This window comes from Dendropsophus ebraccatus, chromosome 14 (genome assembly GCF_027789765.1).
Source record: "Dendropsophus ebraccatus isolate aDenEbr1 chromosome 14, aDenEbr1.pat, whole genome shotgun sequence".
NCBI classification, from domain to species: domain Eukaryota; kingdom Metazoa; phylum Chordata; class Amphibia; order Anura; family Hylidae; genus Dendropsophus; species Dendropsophus ebraccatus.
The window spans coordinates 69,065,232-69,077,635 of NC_091467.1; positions in this window are offsets into that span (position 1 = coordinate 69,065,232).

The following is a 12,404-nucleotide window of genomic DNA, read 5'->3' on the forward strand; positions in this document are numbered from 1 at the left end:
GATAAAAAAGTTTTTTTTTTATTCGCATACATGAAAATACACAAGATGCATATATAAAGACAAATTTTATAATAAAGAACAGTACTGAATCATTGAAAAAGGTGATCACAATAGGTAAAAAGCAATAAAATGTAGCCAAGCAAGATGGGAATTTTGTTTAAACAGTGCTGACCTAAGTCCTCAGTCTCAGTGAACAATCTATCACTATGTATAAAGTGCAATAGTGCACTTAGCCATTCATTCACATAGATTACGAACAGCACTTACCCATATTGCACAGGCCCGACTTGTCCCAGGCCCGACTGTTTAACAATATGTCTATAATTCCCAATTTCTAAAAGTTATCCTAGCATGTAAAAAAATATATATAAAACTATAGTGCCTGGGATAATGAGGAGGAAGGCATGTGTCTAACCTTCCACCTCGGCACCAGTCCTGTGCTGTTAGCTGGCATAATCTTTAGGCCCATCAGGGGCGTAGCTAATGTCCATCCACAGACTGCAGTTTCGGGGTATTTGCCCCTCATCAGTGTGGAGCAGGATTCTGGCTACTAGGGCAATGATAAATAGACCAACAAAACACACCAATCACTGAACTCAGGGAGAACAGTGAAAAATTCCAATGGAGTACTCATTTACGAGTCTCCATTGATTGTCCCATTCAAAATTTAAATATGCAAAAAAGGGGTCCGTGAAACCTCAGTTACGAGTCTCAAAACAGGGGAATAGACAGATATCCCTCTCTCCAGAGAAGGAAGCCCGTTGCCAAGGGGTGCCTCCTAGTGGGGAGAGCACCAAACCACCCATACTGTATATATATATATATATATATATATATATATATATACATACATACATATATATAATAGTCTATATATATATATATAGAGTAACTTGGATTAAGAGTGTTTTGGTTTAAGAGCTCACAAAAATGTGACTTGGATTAAGAGCATTGCTTTGGTTTAAGAGCTCCCTGTACTGGGTGGCATGGCATGGCATAGAGGGGCATGGCCTGCATAGTGTGGTCTACAGCCCTGTATTCTGACCCAGGAAGTCTCCCTCACCTTCCAAATCATAGCAGATCCACTTCAGGCTGAGGCTTGCATCAGGGGACAGGACTGTGGAGGTAATCTCTCCATAGCTGTAATCCCTCTCTCCCCGGACAGAGTGCTGCATGTATGTGCCCACATCTGTCCTGCTCACTCCGTCATTGGATTAAAAAAGCGGCAAGTGCAATGGGAGGGCTTTTGAATGTTTCTCGCGTATTCGACTGTAATGCCTGGAGTAGTGGATCCACTGAACTGTCACTAGCGATGGCACTAACCTCACCAGGGAGCGGAGTCCAAGGGGCCGCTGGTTTTCACCAGAGCCCCCCAGGTCGCTACCCCTGGCTTGGTTGCTAGTGACGGCAGGCGAGGCGTGGTAGGAGCAGTAGGCAAGAGATAGTGTAGGCAGAGGTCTGTAGGCGTGATCGCAGGTGGCGGACAGGACTCAGGAACAATGGGAAGGCAGCGGGCAAGGACTAGGGACAAGGACTGCGGACAGGAACAAGGAACAAGGACTACGGTCAGGAACAACAGGGAGCTGGGCCAAACGCTATGGGAAGCATGCAGAGGCTCCAAGACCTGTAGTGGGGCAGGGCTGGAATTTATAGGGAGTGATTAGTGCAACTTCCAATTAGGGGCGGACTGGCCCTTTAAATCTGAGACAGCCGGCGCGCGCGCGCCCTAGGAGGCGGGGACGCACACGCCGGCCGGTACAGACGGAGACAGGAGCGGGGCGAGGTAAGGCACACCCCGGTGCCGAACAGATAGCAGCGCCGGGTCCATGCACAAGGACCCCGGCGGCTGCATGTGGCAGAGAGAGGTCGCGGCGGCGGCCCGGAGCATGGGACGCTGCCGCGGCCGTGACATCGACACACTACTCGATTGTATTTGAATCTTTCGAATACCGCAATATTCGATCGAATCCCTACTTGATCGATTCGTATTCGCTCATCTTTATATATATATATATATATATATATATATATATATATATACACACACACACCAAGACAGATTTTACCAATAACACCAGCATAAAGGAAGAGAAAATATTTTCACCATACATATTACCGCCATACTGTTATTGACCGAATCCTGTATACTGAGACTAATATTGCCTAATATACCAGTATATAGGACGGAAATATTACCGCCACACCACAACCACTACCATCACCACCATATTGTTACTGACCAAGTCCAGTATACTAAGACCAATAAAACAGAGTACCAGAAAAAAGTAACAGATAATTCCATCACATACTAACACCACCACATACTGACTAATACCACCGCATACTAACACCATCGAATACTAATTAACACCACCACATACTGACTAACACACCACATATTGACTAATACCACCACATACTGACTAACATCACCGCTGCTACTGACTAATACCACCACATACTAACATCACTGCTTCTACAGAGTATGATCCACTGTACACAGATCACTATCACCTCATACAGTCATATAAAGGATGACCCAGCTGTACACAGATTCTATACTCCATATACATTACAGTGCAGTTACATTAGGTGACTCACAGGGGACGTCTTCTCTGATCAGAGTTCTTTCCTTTTCATCTTCTTCTCCATCTGCCCTGGGCCGAGCCTCTCCGAGCCATGAATCCACAGAATCTGCCAGACAGACATATTATGCTCCTCACTCTGGCACCATCCTCATCTCTACAAACTGCACATCTGTATTGGCCCCTTTACACCCTCATTTAGTGGGTAGGCTGACTCTATGTGACCCCCTAATAATATATGCCACCGCCTCTATGTAGCCTCCCTATAGATGGCCCCTGTGTTGTCCCCCTTATAGATGGCCCCCTCTCTGCCTATGTTGTCCCCCTTATAGATGCCCCCCTTCTCCCCCTTATATATGGCCCCCTCTCCCCCCTTATAGATGGCCCCCTCCCCGCCTTGTAGATGGCCCCCTCTCCCCCCTATAGACGGCCCCTCTTCCCCCTTATGGATGGCCCCTCTCCCCTCTTGTAGATGGCCCTCTCACTCCCCCCCTTATAGATGGCCCTCTCACTCCCCCCCTTATAGATGGCCCCCTCACTCCCCCCCATATAGATGGCCCCCTCACTCCCCTCCTTATAGATGGCCCCCTCTCTCCCCCCTTATAGATGTCCCCCTCTCTCCCCCCTTATAGATGGCCCCCTCACTCCCCCTCTTATAGATGGCCCCCTCTCCCCCCTTATAGATGGCCTCCCCTCTTCCCCCCTTATAGATGGCCCCCTCCCCCCTTGTAGATGGCCCCATCTCCCCCCCCCCTTATAGATGCCCCCCTCCCCCTTATAAATGGCCAGTGGTGTAGCTACCATAGAGGCAGGGAAGGATGGAGGGGGCCCAGGGAAGATAAGAGCCTCCTGTGTCCTTTTGCTTAACTTCTTATTTACTGCTGTGTAAGTGACCCAGTGTTCTCTTACATGCTGCAAAACAAAAAAAAGGGTTAATACAGAAGACAATTAGCTCTCTACCTGACTACTCTGATAACCTCTGACCTCTGTTCTCTGAGCTCCTGCAGAGGTCTTTGTGTGACTGAGCAAAGGTGATAATGTCGCTGCAGTTACTGGAGCTGTACAGCAGGATTGTTCCCGCTGTACAGCTCCAGTAACCGCAGCAACGCTATCACCTCCGCCCCAGTCACCCAAACTCAGTTGTCCCCGCAGCCTCCTCCTCCTTAAGAGACCGGGAACCTCCGGGGGCAGTCAGAAGGAAAACGTTTGTGCTGGTGTCAGTGTATACCTGTACTACTACAACCCTTATCCACTATCTCTCCACTATTACACCCTACCTAGATGGAGGCACATAGAAGATCTCATATACTACAAGGGGGCACAGGGGGAGCACTGTTACAGTGGGAAGCAATACAGTTGTCTCAAACGTTATTAAAATAGTCCATCTAATAGATACAACTCGGCACTACAGATCCTACCTGCAGAGTCACTATGTATAGACACATAAAAAACATGTCTGTGTGGTGCTCAATGGTATAATAGTTTCATCCAACTTAAGCAAAAAATAAGAAAAAGGCCAGGCACTCACCCATCAACGTGTAAGTTTCTTCTTTATTATCGATGCAAAATCATAAAAACGCAGGGAGAGGGAGCATGGCAAAGAGGTTTCAGCGACGCACGTTTCGTGTTTCACAAACACCATGAAACACAAAACGTGCGTCGCTGAGACCTGTTTGCCACGCTCTCTCTCCCTGCGTTTTTATGATTTTGCATCGATAATAAAGAAGAAACTTACACGTTGATGGGTGAGTGCCTGGTCTTTTTCTCATTTTTTGCTTAAGTTATTAAAATAGTATCTGATGCTGCAAGGAGAAAAAAGTTCTGCTTATTTGACCAAAAAGAAAAAAAAAAAATCGAGATTTAAATTGAGAATCATCCAAATTTAAAAAAAAAATCAAAACACTGCTCCAAACAGTGCTCCCAACCGAACATTATGCCGGATAACAGCACGGGATCGGCGCCGAGGAGGAAGGGGAAGACATAAACGTTTCTCCTCAGCGTCCCGGCCACTATAGGGGGCTATCAGCAGGTTAGATTCATCTATCGTGCTGATTCCCCTTTAACCCCTAGACGACCCTGGACGTAGGGATACGTCATGGAAGTCTGTCCCCAGACGACCCACGATGTAACCCTACGTCCTGGGTGTTTCTCCGGCTATGAAGTGCGCTCCGGAGCGGAGCGCGCTTCATAGGAGGTGGGGGCCAGCTGCAGTGAGCAGCAGGGACCTCACCGGTAGTGACACGCTGCAGCGATCGCGCTGCCACGTGTCATTATCTCCTTAAATGCCGCGATCGTGGCGCGACCGCGGCGTTTAAGTGCAAGTGACAGGGGCAGTCCCCTGTCACTTACCGATCGGGACCCCCGCATCCCAATCGTTTAAACGGACCGCCGGAGGTCTCTCACCTGCCTCCGTGCGGTCAGATCGGCGATCTGCTGCACTAAGCCTGCACAGGCGGGCTCAATGAGCAGATCGCCGATAACACTGATCAATGCTATGCCTATGGCATACCAATGGTCAGTGTAAAAATCAAAGTACTGTATGTACAAGTCCCCCAAAGGGACTTCAAATGTGTAAAAAAAAAAAAGTTCAAAACACTATTACACTACCCCAAAACCCCTCCCCCAATAAAAGTTGAAATCACCCCCCTTTCCCATAATATAAATAAAACATATAAAAATAAATAAATAGATAAACATATAATATACCGTAGCGTGCGTAATTGTCCGATCTATTAAAATATAACAAGCGTCATTGCGAACCGCGAACGGCGTAAACGAAAAGAGGGGGAAAAGTGCGCAGATTACCGATTTTATGTTACATTATGTATTAAAAAAAATCTATAAAAAGTGATCAAAACGTCCGATCTTCACAAATATGGTATTAATAAAAACTAGAGATCATGGCGGAAAAAATGACGCCCCATACAGCCCCGTAGGTGAAAAAATAAAACCGTTGTAAGTGTCACAATAGGCCCATTTTATTAATAATTAATTGCCAAAAAAAAGGATTTCATAAAAAAAAAATATATATAACATTAGAGAATCTGTGTAACCTGCATATGGTTGTGTTCGGACTGACCTATAGAGTAATAGTGTCATGTCGCTGTTACCATATAGTGCATTACGTTGACACAGGAGCCCCCCAAACGTTACCATATTGCATTCTTTTTTACGATTTCACCTATTTATATCTTCATAAATAATATATTTGGAATTCCATCATACATGTTATGGTAGAATGAATGACGCCATTACACAGTACAACTATTCCTGTAACAAACAAGCACTTACATGGCCTGTAGATAGAAAACTGAGAGTGCTAGAGCTCTTAGAAGGGGGGGGAGGAAAAAACGAAAACACTAAGATCAAAATTTGCGCGGTCCACTGGGTCATTTTGGGCCTGGTCCTCAAAGGGTTAAACAACTGCATCTATGATAGAGTCTCATGCTATATAGAACATTCAATGTTTGTTTGTTTTTTAGATATTGGACCAGTCTATAGTCTCTCTCTCTCTTTGTAGCCTGTTCTTAAAGGGTTACTGTATTTTAAGAGGAGAAAACAGCTGATGTCCCATGTACAGGATCCTGCTCCTGTTCCCACAGTAATGTCACAATAAAAGTAATTGTGAATAAACATAATATGAGGAATATTCTCCTAAGAGAGTTTAAAATTGTTACATCTTTTATTTTCTGCTGTGTTACCTACTTATCATCAGCTGAGATTATAATTATTATATTATTATAATTATTGAATTTTTAGAAATTCTGGAACATACAACAGACAATGCAAAACAAGAGTCCGTGGAGGCTCAGACAACAGAGTGGCCCCTTTCTCTCAACGTCCAACTCAAGGTGCGAGTATTGAGATCATGACAAGGGCTTGCCAAGGCAGGCATCCATCCACAGACAGCCGTTTCAGAGTATTTGCCCCTCATCAGTGTGGAGAAGGATTCTGGCTAGTTAAAGCAATAACAAATCAACCAACAAAATGAAGTAATCACTGAACTGAAGGAAATCGGGGGAAAACTTCCAATGAAGTAGTCAATCAAGATTCTCCACTGATGCCCCCAGAAATTTAAATATGCAAAACAAGAGTCCATGAAGCCTTCATTGGAATTTTTTCACTGATCTCCTTGAGTTCAGTGATTACAGTGTTTTGTTGGTTGATTTGTCATTGCCCCAACTAGCCAGAATCCTTTTAATAACCACCAACACTTGGGCTACCATTGCCACTACTACCACCACCAACACAGCCAAGCATTTCAATCATCTTGTATTTTACCTTGATCCACATACCTTGATCATACAACTGATCCTCCATCTCAGCAAAGTCCAAGTACTGACAATTCTTATGCATCTGTGATAGAGTCTCATGCTACCTGGCCTGTAGAAACTCAGTTTGCACCAGCTCAAGTTCTACCTCTTGGATTTTCGATTATTTGCATGGGTCAAAGCAATACTAGTTCTACTTATGGTGACTCTGTCATGAAGACATGTGGAGACTTATAGGCCATTGCTGCACCATTGGGAATTATGCAAAGGAAGAATATGCAAAATATCTCTTACATCTAGGAGAAAATTCAGGATTATCTTTTTTTTCATATATTGGGCCAGTCTGTAGTTTCCATTTGTAGCCTGTTCTTAAAGGGTTACTGTAATTTAAAACAAATCACAGTTGCATTACCCTAAACGGGCGTGGAGTAGCTCAAGGTCTGAGTACGTGAAAATAATATGTAGTATCCCAAAAATTTAACTTTTAATACATATGCATTAAAACCATGAATAAAAATCTATATTTTTTCTACACAATTAGATACTTAGACAACAAATATAGAGATGTTGAATCTCCAATTTACTGGTCCACAAGAGGTTAATTGACCCTGATATGGTAATAGAGAACCAGACAGAAAAAAAGATATAACCAAGTCTGTCGGAAAGTGGGGGAAGGGGGCCAGACCGGTTATTTAACCACATTACAAAGTTATATAACTTTGTAATGTGTGTTAAATAAGCCAAGGAGTTGTCCTTTAAACAAATATGTCAGTTATGCTGGTAGTCACAATTAAAAGATACAGGTAATGTACAGGTTTCCTAATGTCATATAGACAAAGACTGGGGGAAAAGAGAGGATGAAGGAGAAGTATGGAGCGGATATGGAAGTGCGGGGGCGGGGATTCAATAACAATAACAATACAGTCTTCTTAAGAGGCCCCGGAATTTGAACGAATACACTTTTAATCCTTTAAAGAGTATCTAAGAGAGGGCAAGTGCATTAGTCTGTGTATTAAAACGACCTGGTCAATGCTGCCTTCAAAACGGCTACAACATCCAAGGAAGGTATAAGGTGCTGCTTAGCAGTTTGAGCACCGCCTGTTGGCACTTACCCATGGCAGTGCTGCTGCGCCTAAAGCTACCGACTAAAGGCAACATGCTCAAAAATTTAGCATGGCGGTGAGAACACAGGGAACCATTAAAACAGAGGTGGCATATGAACCACCCAAAAATTTTGCCTGACACAGCATGGCAGTGAGAACACAGGGAACCATTAAAACTGAGGTAGCATTTTAACCACCCCAAATTTTAGCCTGACACAGCATGACAATGAGAACACAGGGAACCTTTAAAACAGAGGTAGCAAATGAACCACCCAAAAATGATTTCCCACACAGGGAACCATTAAGACTAAGGTAGCAAGTGAGCCTTCAAAAAATTATGCCTTACACAGCATGGCAGTTCGGACAGAGTGACCAAGGTAGAAGCGGTAGCAGGTGAGCCTCCCAAAACTGATGACAGACTGATCAAGGTAGAAGCGGTAGCAAGTCAGCCTCCAAAAAATTATGCCCGACACAGAATGGCAGTGAGGACACAGGAAACCAATAAAAGTGAGATAGCAAGTGAGCCTTCCAAAAATTATGCCTGACACAGCATAGCAAAGAGGACATAGTGACCAAGGTAGACGCGGTAGCAAGTGAGCCTCCCAAATATTATGCCAGACACAGCATGGCAGTGAGGAAAGAGTGACCAAGGTAGAAGCGGTAGCAGGTGAGCCTCCCAAAAATTATGCCAGACACAGCATGGCAAAATAAGAATTGGCTATTGGATGAGAATTGAAGGAGGAGAAGGAAGAGAAGGAGTAGAGGATATACGAAGAATCCTCATGTTGAGCTGCTTTCTCCGGGTGGACAATTCAGGTGAAATCCAGGCTTTGTTCATTTTTATAAACGTCAGCCTGTCAGCGCTGTCAGTTGACAGGCTGGTATGCTTATCAATGATGATGCCACCAGCTGCTCTGAAGACCTGCTCTGACAACACGCTAATGGTAGGGCAGTTCAGCACCTCCAAGGCGTAAAACGCCAGTTCAGGCCGTGTATCCAGCTTTGCAACCCAGTAGTTGTATGTAGCAGAGTGATCAGGAAGGATGTTGGTATGGTCTGCAAGGTACTTCCTCGCCATCTTTCTAAAGGCCTCCCCTCTACTCTGACTAAACTGAGGACAGGTGACATAGTCTTGCTGAGGTGCCATGAAACTGTCAAAGGCCTTGGAGAGTGTTCCCTTGAAAAGCTGCCAGCTCCATCACTCCTCTCCTCCGCTTTTTGGCCCACAGAACTATCTCCTCTGGTGCTAGTGGGTGAACAGCCAGTAATCGGTGTTTGCTGCACAAAGAAATGAAGAAATAAGAAAATATACTGGTCACACTAGTTTTTGGAGGTTGTCAAATATAATCTGTGGGTAAGTGCAGCTATAGGCTGGGTTCACACACAGTATATTTCAGGCAGTATTTGGCCCTCATGTCAGGTCCTCATAGCAACCAAAACCGGGAGTGGATTTAAAACACAGAAAGGCTATGTTGGGGCGTGGCTTAGCGATGGCGCGGTGAGGTCGCACTTCGGTGGAGCTCCGGGCCGCGCGGCACAGAACCAGCTGCATATCTCCTTCCTCACCCCATACCTGATGCCTGTCAGACGGGGAAAGTCCACAGGCACCCCGAACCCTCCGGTGACGAGGTCTGCATCGGGCACCCCACGCATTGAGCGGTTCCTTCAGCCGCCCTCCTCCTCGCGGCACAGCCCGCGGCCCAGCAACATAACGGCTGCCTGCCCGCATCCACTTCCACCCAGAGACCGACACGAGGGCCAAGATCCCATGCAGGGGACAGCATCCATTCCGGATCGGGGTGCTCCCATGGAAGAGCAGGAACCCACAGACTGGCCCTTCACACAGGGAGCCGACTCCCCAGTTAACCCACAGCCATGAGGTACTGTACCGCAATCTGAGTTCCAGCTTCTCAGGGAACTCATCCAAGCGCTCAGGGACTTAGACGCTGTAGTGACCAGGATTGAGGCCGCTCAGCAACAAGCTTTGGAGGCGGATAGGGCAGATGTGGAGGAGTTGGCTGCCCGCACGACAGCCACAGAGGACGCGGCCGCCATTTTGACAGACAGAGTGGACGCACTAGAGCAGGAGATGGCGCGATCCCGCGCACACACGCAGAGGCTAACCCCACTCCTGGATGACCAGGAGAACCGAGGACGCAGGAACAATGTCCGTATTAAGGGCCTGTCAGAAAACCACCCCCAAGATGACCTGCTCCGTCGGGTGACTGAAATCTTTAATAGAGCGACAAGCAGGCCACTGGACTCAACCTACCACATAGATAGGGTACACAGGGTGGCGCAACTTACTACCCGTGACAACCCGGCACCGAGAGATGTCCTTTGCCGCCTCCACAACTATGTGGACAAAGAATCTCTTATGCTCGCAGTGCGCAACTCAGAGACAATTCAATATGAGGGAGAGACAATTCGCCTGTTCCCTGACGTCTCGGTACGCACCCTCCACATGAGACGTCTCCTCCGCCCACTCCTGCTCGCCATTAAGGACGCGGGAGCGTCATACAGATGGGTACATCCACTGCAGGTACTGGTCCGGCGGGGAGCGGATACCTTCCCTCTACGACGACATGAGGATTTGCCGCGGCTTTTCAGCTTTCTGGGGGTTTCCCCAGTAGAGGTGCCCGACTGGCTGACGGTAGATCTGCCGCACCACCTCGCCATCGCAGATCGTGAGTGCGCTCCATCTCGGATAGGTCCACGTCCTCCCCCCGACCCATTGGAGAAGATCTGTCAGGGAGGTTCCCGATGGAGGCCTGATCTGGGTCCCTCGCTGTGGGTACTTATCCCAGCACATCGCTGGAGGATCTACGGTGGTCTATGACTCCCTCAGGACAGTATCCTCATACAGGTCCACCTGAATTGCCGCATACTGCTGGGGGACCCTATGGGGGGGGGGAGGAATGGTTGGGAAATGTTTCCGATTGCAAGCTGCGGCCATCTTACTGACCCCTGTGTTTTGCAACAGCGACTGGGTAACTTCTCTAGGGAGTCCCCAGCAGTGAGAGGGGAGCTTCTTGGTGCCTGATGTGGCGCCCCACCGCTCACATGACCCTGCTGTGAGCCAGCCGTCTCCGTTTGTGTCCGTCTGCAGTGCTGTCTTAGCAGTAGGTTTGGCCGGTGATGTTCCGGGCCGCCCCCTCCTCTCTTCCGGCTCCCCCCCCCTCCCTGCTCCCCCCTTCCGGCTCCCCCTGCTCCCCCCTCCTTTCCCTCCCCCCCTCCTTCCCTCCTCCTCTTCCCCTTCCCCCCTTCTTCCCTCTCCCCTCCCACCTTCCCTCTCCTCCCCCTCCTTCCCTCTCCCTCCTTTCCTCTCCCCCCTTGCCCACCCCTTCCCCCCCCTCAACCCCTCTCCCTTCCCATTCCCACCCATGTTATACCGCATTAATGCCACTTTTATTATTAGGTTTAAGGGTTCCTATGACCCCCTGTTTTGCAGTTTCCTGTTAACTGTTTTGGAAGGAAAGTTTAAGTTAGTGCCCTGGGATCCTCACTCGCGCCGCGCCCTATAATGGGGTGCGGGGCGGTGAGTTCTCAGTGAAACCGTTAAGCTGTGTTGCCGGCCTGGGGGCCCCCCCGCCCCTGGTCTTCCCCAGTCCATGACATGTTTTCCAGACTGGACTATCTGTTCCTGAAACACCGTGACATGACCTTACTAACTGACGCGACTATAGACACCATAACATTCTCTGATCACGCCTTGATCACGTTATCCATTTCCCTCCCGGGAACCGTACCCTACGCAGTGGCAGTGGGTACTGAATTCCACTCTGATTCAGGACACAGCGGTCCTTGCGGACCTCAAACAGTCCTTAGAGGAATACTTCCATCTGAACCCCCCTGATGAGACTTCTCCCATGGTGGTATGGGAGGTGCATAAATGTGTGGCCAGAGGGGTGCTAGTTAAACATGGAGCAAGCCTAAAAAAGGACAAAGCCGCCAAGACTAAACGCCTCCTAGACCAGCTCCGGGACGTAGAGCTCGCACACAAATCCTCCCCCACTGAAGTCACCAAAACCCAATTATTGCAGACCAGAGACGCTTTATGTTCCCACCTCATAGACAAGGCCAAGGCACAACTTACTAAATGCCGAAGGCACTTTTATGAATTCGGGAATAAATGTGGCAGGACCCTGGCAAGGGCACTCCGCTCCCAGCATTCTAAGACATACGTCCCCCAAATCATGACACCCGATCAGACGAGGGAGCATCTCCCGGCGGGCATTGCGAGGACATTCAGGGATTTCTACGCCACCCTTTATAAAACAGATAGTTCCAATCCCCTTCCAGGGGATGTGGTGTCTTCCATCCGGCCTTCCTTTGGCTTCCGCTGGGCCACGAAATCCATCAAATACCTGGGTATCGTACTATCCGCCTCCCTCCAGGATTTGTATACTCTCAACTACCCACCTCTCCTAGCCCACATCCAATCT